At 35.7% G+C, this 10468-nt stretch overlaps 1 protein-coding gene across 1 annotated transcript in view; it reads left to right on the top strand.

Annotated features, from left to right (window-relative positions):
- Positions 1-4374: 4374 nt before the first annotated feature.
- The window catches only part of LOC108368529 (diamine acetyltransferase 2), a 44148-nt gene continuing 38054 nt past the window's right edge, over positions 4375-10468 (top strand). Inside the window, exon 1 of the mRNA XM_017623378.1 lies at positions 4375-4596. The gene's annotated coding sequence lies outside the window, so the exon portion shown is untranslated. The remainder of the gene's footprint in view (positions 4597-10468) is intronic.

Here is a 10468-nt window from a genome sequence, read left to right as displayed (position 1 = left end):
AAAAAAAAATAAATAAAAAATGGACTTGACACCTTTTCACCTTTAGGTAAAGGGTCTTTAAATTACTGATTTCAGTTCTATGTAGTTGTTTTTGTTGTAGCGGTTTACTTAGCCCTACCTAGATCGGCTTGTCCATCAATCGTTGTCGTATAAGCCTAAATAACGAGAGATCGAGGAAGTGCGCAACTCCAACTGGATTTGTTCATCGGGATAAGCGCGTTAAATGAGTGGGGTTTTGGTGGCATGCGAAGAGGTGTCGTGAGTTATGTGGTGACTCTCCGCATGTCGGGCACTCGTTGGGCTCATCTGCGTTTACTCGGCTCAGGTACGAGTTTATCCTATTGCAGTAGCGAGAGTGAAGTTGGGCTATTATGGTGCGAGTCTCTCTAGACCGGCGATGGGCACCGCCTTGCCCGCAAGCAAAGCTCTTTCAAGCTTTATATACTTTTTGTTTGTTTGTTTTCTAGTGTAGAAGTTCTCTGTGCCCATGACTGCTCTAGACAGACAAAGCTCTGCCAAAACTGCATTCACAAGTCGGGAGTCCATGTCAGGCGAGACCGACTCTCTGTGAAGAGGTATGAACCTCTGGACTTCGTACGACAGTTCGTATAGATGCCTCCTGACTTGCCTTGGCAGGTTGTTGTTCGGATGCCCATGTCGGTGACACCCTACTAAGAACTACTTGGAGAGCATTGTGTTATGCTCATTGATGGGAAACATCTGAGCATCGTCATGTATGTGGTGCTGGGATGACATCAAAAGACATCCAGTCACGGTCTGGAGTGCCGTGTTCTGGCATGTCTGTAGCTTTGTCCACTGAGAGGAGAGGAAGACTGTTGAATGTTACTCCGGGGATTTTTGGGTTATTTACCATCAGAATTGGTCCGCCATCGACCTAAATGCCTAGCTGCAGTCTGACCTCCGTCATCCGGGTGTTAAAATGGGTTACCGAGGATTTCGTAGCGGAGAGGGTTAGGCACCTTGCAGTGAAGAAGTGAGAAAGTTCGGCGAGCTAGCCCTTTACTTTCGAGCACAAGCCATTAATCCCATTCCCGTACGCCATTATCGTGCAGTCGTCAGCATAAAAGACAATTGAGACTACCTCTGGTGGTTGGGGGAGCTTTGAGATGTAGTAATTTAGCAGCAGCGGGGAAAGGACACCACCCAGTGGAGCTCCCTCTCTATTTTTTCTCTGTTCGCTGGTTTTGTCCCTAAAAATGACTGACAAATTTCGATCTCTAAGATAATTCGCTGACCACCGTTTCAGTCCTTTGGGAGAAAGGAAGCCCCAATGACTTCTAGTAGAGTGGAGTGGCTGACGGTGTCAAATGCATTTTAAAGATCCAACGCTTCTAGGACTGTTCTCTCACAGGGGCGTTTTCGGCTTAGGTCACTGGCCTAACTTACCAGTAAACTAAATCTCACCAAAAAAAATCATTAAGATTAAACCTAAATTCGATAGTCCGAACTAATAATGCAGAGTAGATTCGAATTAACGAAACATTTATATTATCGGAAACTTTCAGAATTTGAAAATTTATTACAGAAATCAAATTTTTTAATAAAAAAAAATTAAGTTATAAGAGCCTTATAAAATGGCATATTAAAGTTAATGCAACTACTTTGTAAAAATTAAAAATAAAATCCTTCCATTAATTTTTCGTCTGATCAAATGCAACACTCTCGCTGAGTTGGGTTTCTTGTCGTAACAGTTTCTTATATTTCCGTTCATTCTGATTACTGAGTAGCTAATCCTGTGAAAATACCTATTTGGATTACCGAATGTTCAAATTATCGCGGTTTTGGAATATTTCAATAGAATTGTTAAAAAAAAAATGTACTGCCGAATGTAGGCGTCTTCGAAAAATGTAATAAGCTGACTCCTAGGTAGGGTTGTCACTCTGGTAAATTACTACTAGGGCTAGGAATCTCATTTAAATTCATTAATTTCATAAATGGAAATGGTTAAGTAATCGCTTAAGATATCTAACCTTTACTATTGAACCTGACACAAGCATGGCCAAAACATATGCAACTCTAGGTGTTTTTCGAAACAGACAGAAATAACTGCCGCTTTGATGATTTTACTTAAAGTACATAATAATTTCAAATAAGTTCGATTTTGAGTATTTTTTCCCGATTCAAAGCGAAAAAGGGATTTTAAATGAATGCTCGGAGGGCTCTTACAAGAAAAAAGTACTTAATAATGGAAGGGAGAGCAGAATGTGTGACTGTGATTTTTCACTGCATGTGGGAGCCTACAAAGAATCAATGGATTTCTAAAGAAAAATTAGAAAGATATTACGCTTCCTTGCGCCGAAAAATAGATATATGCAATTTCTTTATCCGCGAATCACTAGTGACGCTATTAAGTTCGAGGATTTTCTATTTGCCACCCATCGGCGAATGAGAAGGATGGAGCATGAAAAGCTGTGTAAAATCTTACAGAAGGAAAAAAGTGAGAGGCGAATTTTACAGCGTCAATCAAGTTGTTTGTACGGAGTGACCTCAAGCCACGATGTATTCTATCATTCTTGACCTCAAACCATCGAAAGTGTTTCGTAGCACCCATCTTAGGAGTATCGTATCAATCATGGAGTATCTGTAAAGAAAGATGTCGACAGAGCATTTAAAACTAACCTATCCTGGCCTAATACAAAATTGTTTACTAAAATCTTATCAATAGATCATCAATTCTGATACATATAAATATGTATGCATGCATGTGTGACATAATTGGTTACCAAAAAAATCCATTTGCCATGCTTTCGGGTAAAATCTCTTCCAGACGTTACGATGAGCGCTGCCCTCTTTTCTACTTTCCCTTAGTTATTTATGTACGTGTGTACCTATTTACTCGTAGGAGCATGTCTGCCATTTGTTGTTTATTCCTTTCAATATGTCGAGAATTACAAACAAACAACAAGCAAATATAAAAGGGATCGAACAGAAAAATATTTTGGCAACACTTCGCAGACCGCAAATGCAGGTAAATAGAGACATTCTCTATTGTTGTGGTTGTAGTTGTTGTTGCTCAATGCCTTTAGCGGCTAAGCAAATTTGTTTTCATGAAACATCCTGCACGGCACGTGTTGAAAGGATCACCGTAGTTGCTGTCAGTCAACTTTGTCACCGGCTGATTTCTTAAGTATCGCTTGGCATTCTACGTATGTTTGTATGTACTTACATTAGGATGCCTTACAAAAAGAGGCGCGGTTTTCCAACGGCATTGTAAAATCTGTTATATTTGAAAACTGCTGCCAAAATATTACGAAAAGATATTAAGATTTAAGTGAGCTAGGCCAAATTGAAAATTCCTCCAAAAGTCGATATTTTTATAAATGGTTAGTTTTTAAATTTTTTTTTAAAAAAATCACCTCAGATAGAAGAAATTAAGGTTTAAAGTTTTGCATAAAAATGCTTGAATATTTTATCAACGGAATGAAGGTATTTTGAGGTATTTTTATAAAATGTCTTAATATATAAGACAGTACCTATTTGTTTTATTATTATCATTTTTTTTTGTATAGAGAGTAATGCACCCTAATGTACATATCTGATCATTCAAGGACATTTTAATGAAATATGTACGTATGTACGAAAATAAGATTTGTTTACCACGCTGTACATATTCATTTGTTTACTCGTTTCGGTTTCGAAAGCAAATAGGAGGAAGAACGTACTGTACACAAAATGTTCGAAAATATTGCATAAATATGATATGAATTTTTTTTTACGTCATATGGTTGAGTTTCTCTTTATTGGTAAATATTTGTTCTATGGATTAATTTTCAGGTACACTCCTACAAAAAATTTTAAACTCGATACCGGATTTGTAAATTTTATTAATTTTTCTTAAAAGCTGTGACTAAGTGAAAAAAAATCATATTTCATAAATGATTCACGCCATATTTTCTGTGCATATGTGAATGAATGCATTTTAAATTTAAATACATAAGTATGTATGAGCTCTGATACTTGTATGCCCGGTTATTTTCCTCTTATCAATTTGTGTACAAGTGCACTCCACAACACTTCAACAGCTCAGAAATCCTTTTCATTTACATACAACTGATATGCTGCGACTTTATAGCACAAAGCCTTTGCAGTTTAGTATATATGTATGTATGTATGTGGGTACATATGTGTAGCTCAAGTGCCTGCGGCCGGTTGCTGTCTTACTAATAGCCAAGATTATTAAATGTAAATATTCATAAATACCATTATCAGCATCGTTATCAAGTAGTAAATTAACCAATTAATTCTACTGGTTTCATATTTTTTGATAACAATTTTCTCGCGCATTCATTCATTCATGTCAAGTGAATTGGTTGTATACATACATAAGTAAAATATAATATATTTTTTTTTTTGAGAGGCTGGTCAAGTGGATTAGGATACAAGTACTGCTAACAAAAGATTTGTTGTATACACACTCCTTTTCCTTGAAGGGTTGAACGCGTTCTAGTAGTGGACTGTGTTCGGAAACCACCACATTAAACAAACGTCGATTGAAAAATTCTGACTTGCCTCGAATGAGATCCTTGTCCTTTGATGACGACCCCGGCAAACGAGCAAACAAACTATAAGTTAAGGGTATGCAACTGTAATGCTCGTCAACATTCATTATATCGATGAAAATGCACTCCNTGTAAACTTGCATTTTATTATACATACTAGAATGGAATGGGCTATAAAAAGGCAAACCAAAATTAATCTCGTTGAAAAAAAATTTAAACTAAATATCAAGGCGAATTTAAACAATGTAGTGTTGCTGGCCAATTTAGATCTTCGCCGCGGTCCTTTTGAATGTCAAAATTATGTGTTTGTTGTAAACAGGGCGAATTCATATTACAACAAACGAATCATTTTGACATTAAGAATGACCGCGGCGAAAATCTAAATTCGCCTTGTGTAAATTCGCCTTGACTAAATATGTAGCTAGTTCTTCCTTTGTGAATTTTTTTCTTTTAAGCTTCCCTTCTACAAGCCCTCAGTTTTTTTTTTTTTTTTTTGCTCAAATGCTCAACAATCATCGCGACAAACAGCAACCTTTGTAGCAGAATCAATTAATTTTTAGCTATTAATAAATTGTACACGCCTATAAAAAGTGAAATTAATAATAACCGAAACTAGTGAATTTAATTTAAAATTTGTTACAGCATTTACTGAAAATACTACGCCTCCATGGAAGTGACGCAAATAGTGAAAATATTTCAAATGTGCAACAAATTTGGTATGAAAATTGAAAAACTAAGACATGTTAGTGCATACACAAATACATACATACACTTAGAGTCCCTCACTCTCACTTTCATTTCATAAAATTCTTACGCTCATCAAAAACACATAAAATATTATGAGGCATTGAATTACAAAATTTAAAATCGCCAGCAGTAGGCGACGTGACCGCGACGTCAAGGCTATTCAAGCGTAACAAAAAAAAAAATTTAAAGAAAATATGAATGTGCATAGGTGAAGGAGTTCAAGCAGCGCAAGTAAGTAAAATCATGAAAGCAGTAAAAAGTGTGAGAAAGAAATTTTCCCATTTAATAGGCAAACATTTTGTGTAGGATTTTTGTAAAATTTTATATGTATACTTATGTTTAAATATGTATATATATGTACATATGTATGTATGCGTAAGTATATTCTACGTACATTTAAATGCACTTGTTAGCGATTTGCAATAAGGTGGGCGTAGAGTTTTCATAGTGAAAAGTCGTAAAAAGTTACTTTGCATACACTTGTGCTTAGGGTTGACTAGACTGCTGGCATGCCATTGATGGCGTCACGCGTACATGAATTGTCTCAAGTGGCCAAGTTACGTAAAAACCATACTTTTCATACATATGTGTAAACATACCGAAAAGTCATAAAAATCGAAATTCAAAAATTTTTATACTTGCACTATCCATGAAAGGAAATGCGATATTGCATTGAAGCATTGGATGTTTTATAGCATTTTTATAGTATTTTTGACTATGCGCAAATCGCTTGTTTGGACATTCTACTTAATGGGGTTTTTGTTTCGAAAAGCCGAGAACATGTAAAAGTGTTTTTTTTTTTAGATTTTTAAAAAGTAATTTTTTTGTTGCCTAAAAGGCGTGGCTTAGATTCGATTTGCGACCTCAGCATTTGCGACCGCCAAAATAAACTACAAGAAGTGCGTACCATATTTTTGCTGCTAGTGTTATAATAAAAAAAAAAGAAATATTTTTTAGTTAAGTATGCATAATTTACGCCACCTCCACCAGGTTGACCGAGCTTTGCTCGGACTGCATATAAAAGTTTTCAACATTTGGATAGCTTTAAAAAATATTTTGGAAATAAAGAAAATTTCTTACTCCAAAATTTAGGTGGCAACCCTATTCCGAAAGACGCTGGAATTAGTGGTACACATCTTGAGCGTATATGTAACGTGCAAAACAATGCTGATTGAAATTAACAAAATAAAAACTTGTATTACATAAAAGCGTGGCAACCCTGATGGAAATTTTTTTCTGATCAAAGCTCTAAACAATACCTTTCATTTGATATCCATATTGCGATGTTTTAGATGAATTGTGGAGAATCGAAAACTAGTGGCAACCTTACAATATTTTCCTAAGAGATAACATTTTTTATATAGGGAAAGCATTGTTTAAGAACCTTCTTTTGGTACCCATAAATAGTAATATTTTACTTTTTTCTAAACAAAAAATTAAATAAATATGCGGTTCAAAATAGTTGGCAACCCTATTAAAATATTTTTGAATTAGGGATCTTTAAAATACCTTCCATTTGATACCCATATTATGATGTTTTATTTAATTTCTAACTAATTTCAAATAGGTGGCAACCTTATACGAGTCTTCTCCAAAATATTATCTGTGTACAAAATTTCATCAAAATCGTTAGAGCAGGATGCCTCTGTGAAGCTTGTGAAAAGTCTAAAACCCGATCCGAACAACACAATAATCAAAAATTTTATAAAAAATGCGGGAAAACTTCTAAAAACAGTTGTGCTAACATATCGATGGCTGAGTGGAAGATCGACCTATCTCGGCAGCCAGTTCGAAAACGCTCTATCTCAAAAAACTTTTCAAGAACGCCCTATTTCAGAATTTAATTGAAAAACACCCTGTACCCACCGCAGAGCTTCTGTATCCAGAAGTACGTCCTCAAGAGTTCCCTTCCTTGTCTTGCCAGGTCATCGGTCAGCGATTTCGCTGTGATCCGAAACTCAAATAAGCTTAATAGCGAAGTAATCCGATGCAGTCGATTAGGAAGTCAAACAATCCTTGACCGTTCACGAACGCACCATCAAGGATCCAAGAGCCTTGAAAGCCGCTTGGCTGTCGGAATAAATACTCACATCCTTAAAAGGTGTGAGCAACCAATCTGAAGCCACTTTTATTGCGGACGCTACTGCGATGCGATAGCCTTTATTTCAGCCTGAGGGAGAGTTCTTCGTAGCAAGCACCTCCACCTACCATCCCATTCTGTCTCGATCAATCTGTAAATAAGTTTGCAGGACCACGATTCCAGATGCTGCACCGTTCCCGGTCCTCTTTCGCTGGAATGTGGATGGTGAAGGATACATTCCAACCCGGACCCGGCGTACAGTGGTTTGCCGAGTTGGTAAAAACCCGAAGCCATTTAGAATACTGGAGGATCCATAGCTCGAGGCGAACTTAAGGGCCACCCCACTTAGCCTTACTTCGGCGCGCGCCGTGGCGGCCCTGCTGGCTATATCTATGGGCGCAACATTTAGCATGGCATTAAGTGCCCCACTGATTCCAATTAAGGCGGCTCTTTGTTCGTTCCCCCTGACGAGTACCCCATAAAATAAAATTCTCTTAACTATAATTTGATAAATCCTATGAATTAGGCATTCTTGACTACTTCCTTTGCGTTAGACTTCCAGGAAAGCCTACTGTCAAGGACCTAGCCCAAGTATTTCACCCTGTCAGAGCGCCGTAGAGAAAGACCGCTCACTAGGGGAAGACGGCAATTCGGTATCTTATACGTCCTAGTAAAAAAAATAAGAGATTGCAAAACTAGCGTTCATTTTTTTTTTCTTTGAAAACGGCATAAAAAATATTAAAAATCAACACAATTTTTGCAGTAGCTTAAAACTTGCAATTTATTATACTAATNACTATAATTTGATAAATCCTATGAATTAGGCATTCTTGACTACTTCCTTTACGTTAGACTTCCAGGAAAGCCTACTGTCAAGGACCTAGCCCAAGTATTTCACCCTGTCAGAGCGCTGTAGAGAAAGACCGCTCATTAGGGGAAGACGGCAATTCGGTATCTTATACGTCCTAGTAAAAAAAATAAGAGATTGCAAAACTAGCGTTCATTTTTTTTTTTTCTTTGAAAACGGCATAAAAAATATTAAAAATCAACACAATTTTTGCAGTAGCTTAAAACTTGCAATTTATTATACTAAAATTTAATGGGCTACAAGACTGCATACTCAAGAAAATTCTAGAATAAATTTAAAAAATCTGTAAATTTGTAATGTAGATACTCATTTTACTGAACTTCGATGTAAAAAAAAATTCCTAACTCAAATTATTGTAGAGTGCACCCCATAATACTATACTTAAATATTGCGCAATACTCAGAGCTACCATTGTGATTTTTTTCAATTTTTTGAGATGACATATTTTCAAAAACAATTTTTTTTTCTATCAAAAATTTTGTATGTAAAAAAATGTTCAAGAAAAAATAGAAAATATTCCTTTTCATAGAGAATTTTGATGTGTGTATGTGTGATTTTGTTTCAATCTTTTCCTCGCCCCGTTCTTGAGATATTTGGAAAACTATTAAATCGATTTGTTGTTGTGCTGTAAAGTTTTTAGAAATGTATTAATCAAGCTCAAATTTTATATTTGTTTGCGTTNATTCCTTTTCATAGAGAATTTTGATGTGTGTATGTGTGATTTTGTTTCAAATCTTTTCCTCGCCCTNTGTTCAAGAAAAAATAGAAAATATTCCTTTTCATAGAGAATTTTGATGTGTGTATGTGTGATTTTGTTTCAATCTTTTCCTCGCCCCGTTCTTGAGATATTTGGAAAACTATTAAATCGATTTGTTGTTGTGCTGTAAAGTTTTTAGAAATGTATTAATCAAGCTCAAATTTTATATTTGTTTGCGTTTTGGTATGGAACGCCCCATATACATATATATTAATTTATTTCTTCATGTATATAACAATTTCAGAATTAATTTCGAGTGTGCCAATAAAAATTTTGNTCAAGCTCAAATTTTATATTTGTTTGCGTTTTGGTATGGAACGCCCCATATACATATATATTAATTTATTTCTTCATGTGTATAACAATTTCAGAATTAATTTCGAGTGTGCCAATATATAGGATTTTTTTCATTTGGTAGATTGGTATATTTTGGCAAAGAGGACAGTTTCACCGTTTAATGTTAGCGTTTTGAAGTATCTTAAACTTTTAAAATGAAAAAATCAAAATTTCAAACATTACAAAATAGCTGCGACAAATATTCTGCAAGCTACCATTGTTTTTTTAATTTGGTGGCACACTCTTGAAACTTCACAGATATGCCGTATTTCGTGCCAACTTTAATTGCCTCTAATATGAACATTCTATTTCGATGACTCGGCAGCCGGTTCGAAAACGCCCTATCTCAGAAAACTTTCCAAGAACACCCTACTTCAGAATTTTATTGAAAAACAACCTATTTCGGAATTTTATTGCAAAACACTCTATCTCAGAATTTTGTTGAAGAATGCTCTATCTCAGAATTCGGTTCAAAAACGCCCTATCTGAAACCAAAATACATCGAAAATAAGCTGAGATAGGGCGTTCTTCAACCAAATTCTGAGGTATGGTGTTTTTCAATCAAATTCTGAAGTAGGGCGTTCTTGGAAAGTTTACTGAGAAGTTTTCTGAGATAGAACGATGTTGAAAGTTTTTCTGAGATAGGGCGTTTTCGAATTGGCTGCCGAGATAGGTCGATCTTCCACTCAGCCATCGATTTGAAATCCTCCCAAAGTTATTTAAAAAAAACATTCTGGTTTTTGGTACTTTTTCGCCTAAATAAACGTTTTAAGGCTGAAATTGTTCAAATACTGTTTCCGACACTAAAAAAACTACTCGTGAGATTTGCCCATATTCGCTTTAGTCGAGAAATCTAATCTAATATCTAATAAATATTATAAATGTGAAAGTTTGTATGTTTGGATGTTTGGGAAATCATCACGCGGAAACGACAGCACGGATTTGCATGAAATTTTGTACGCAGATAGCTTATGGGCCAAATTGGTTAATAGGCTATTTTTTTAAGAGTTGCCACCTGTTAAAAAAGTTTCATTTATTTAATATGCGGGAACGACTGAATGGATTTGCATGAACATTTGCACACAGATAGCTTATGACCCAGATTGGAAAATAGGCTACTTTTCTTAAGAGTTGCCACCTGTTAAAAAATTTCATTAAAT

The sequence above is a fragment of the Rhagoletis zephyria genome, unplaced genomic scaffold (assembly GCF_001687245.7).
Source record: "Rhagoletis zephyria isolate East Lansing unplaced genomic scaffold, Rhagoletis_zephyria_1.1 Rzeph_scaffold_03168, whole genome shotgun sequence".
NCBI classification, from domain to species: Eukaryota; Metazoa; Arthropoda; class Insecta; order Diptera; family Tephritidae; genus Rhagoletis; species Rhagoletis zephyria.
Note: the sequence above shows the minus strand (reverse complement) of the source record. Positions and strands in the feature narration are given on the sequence as shown.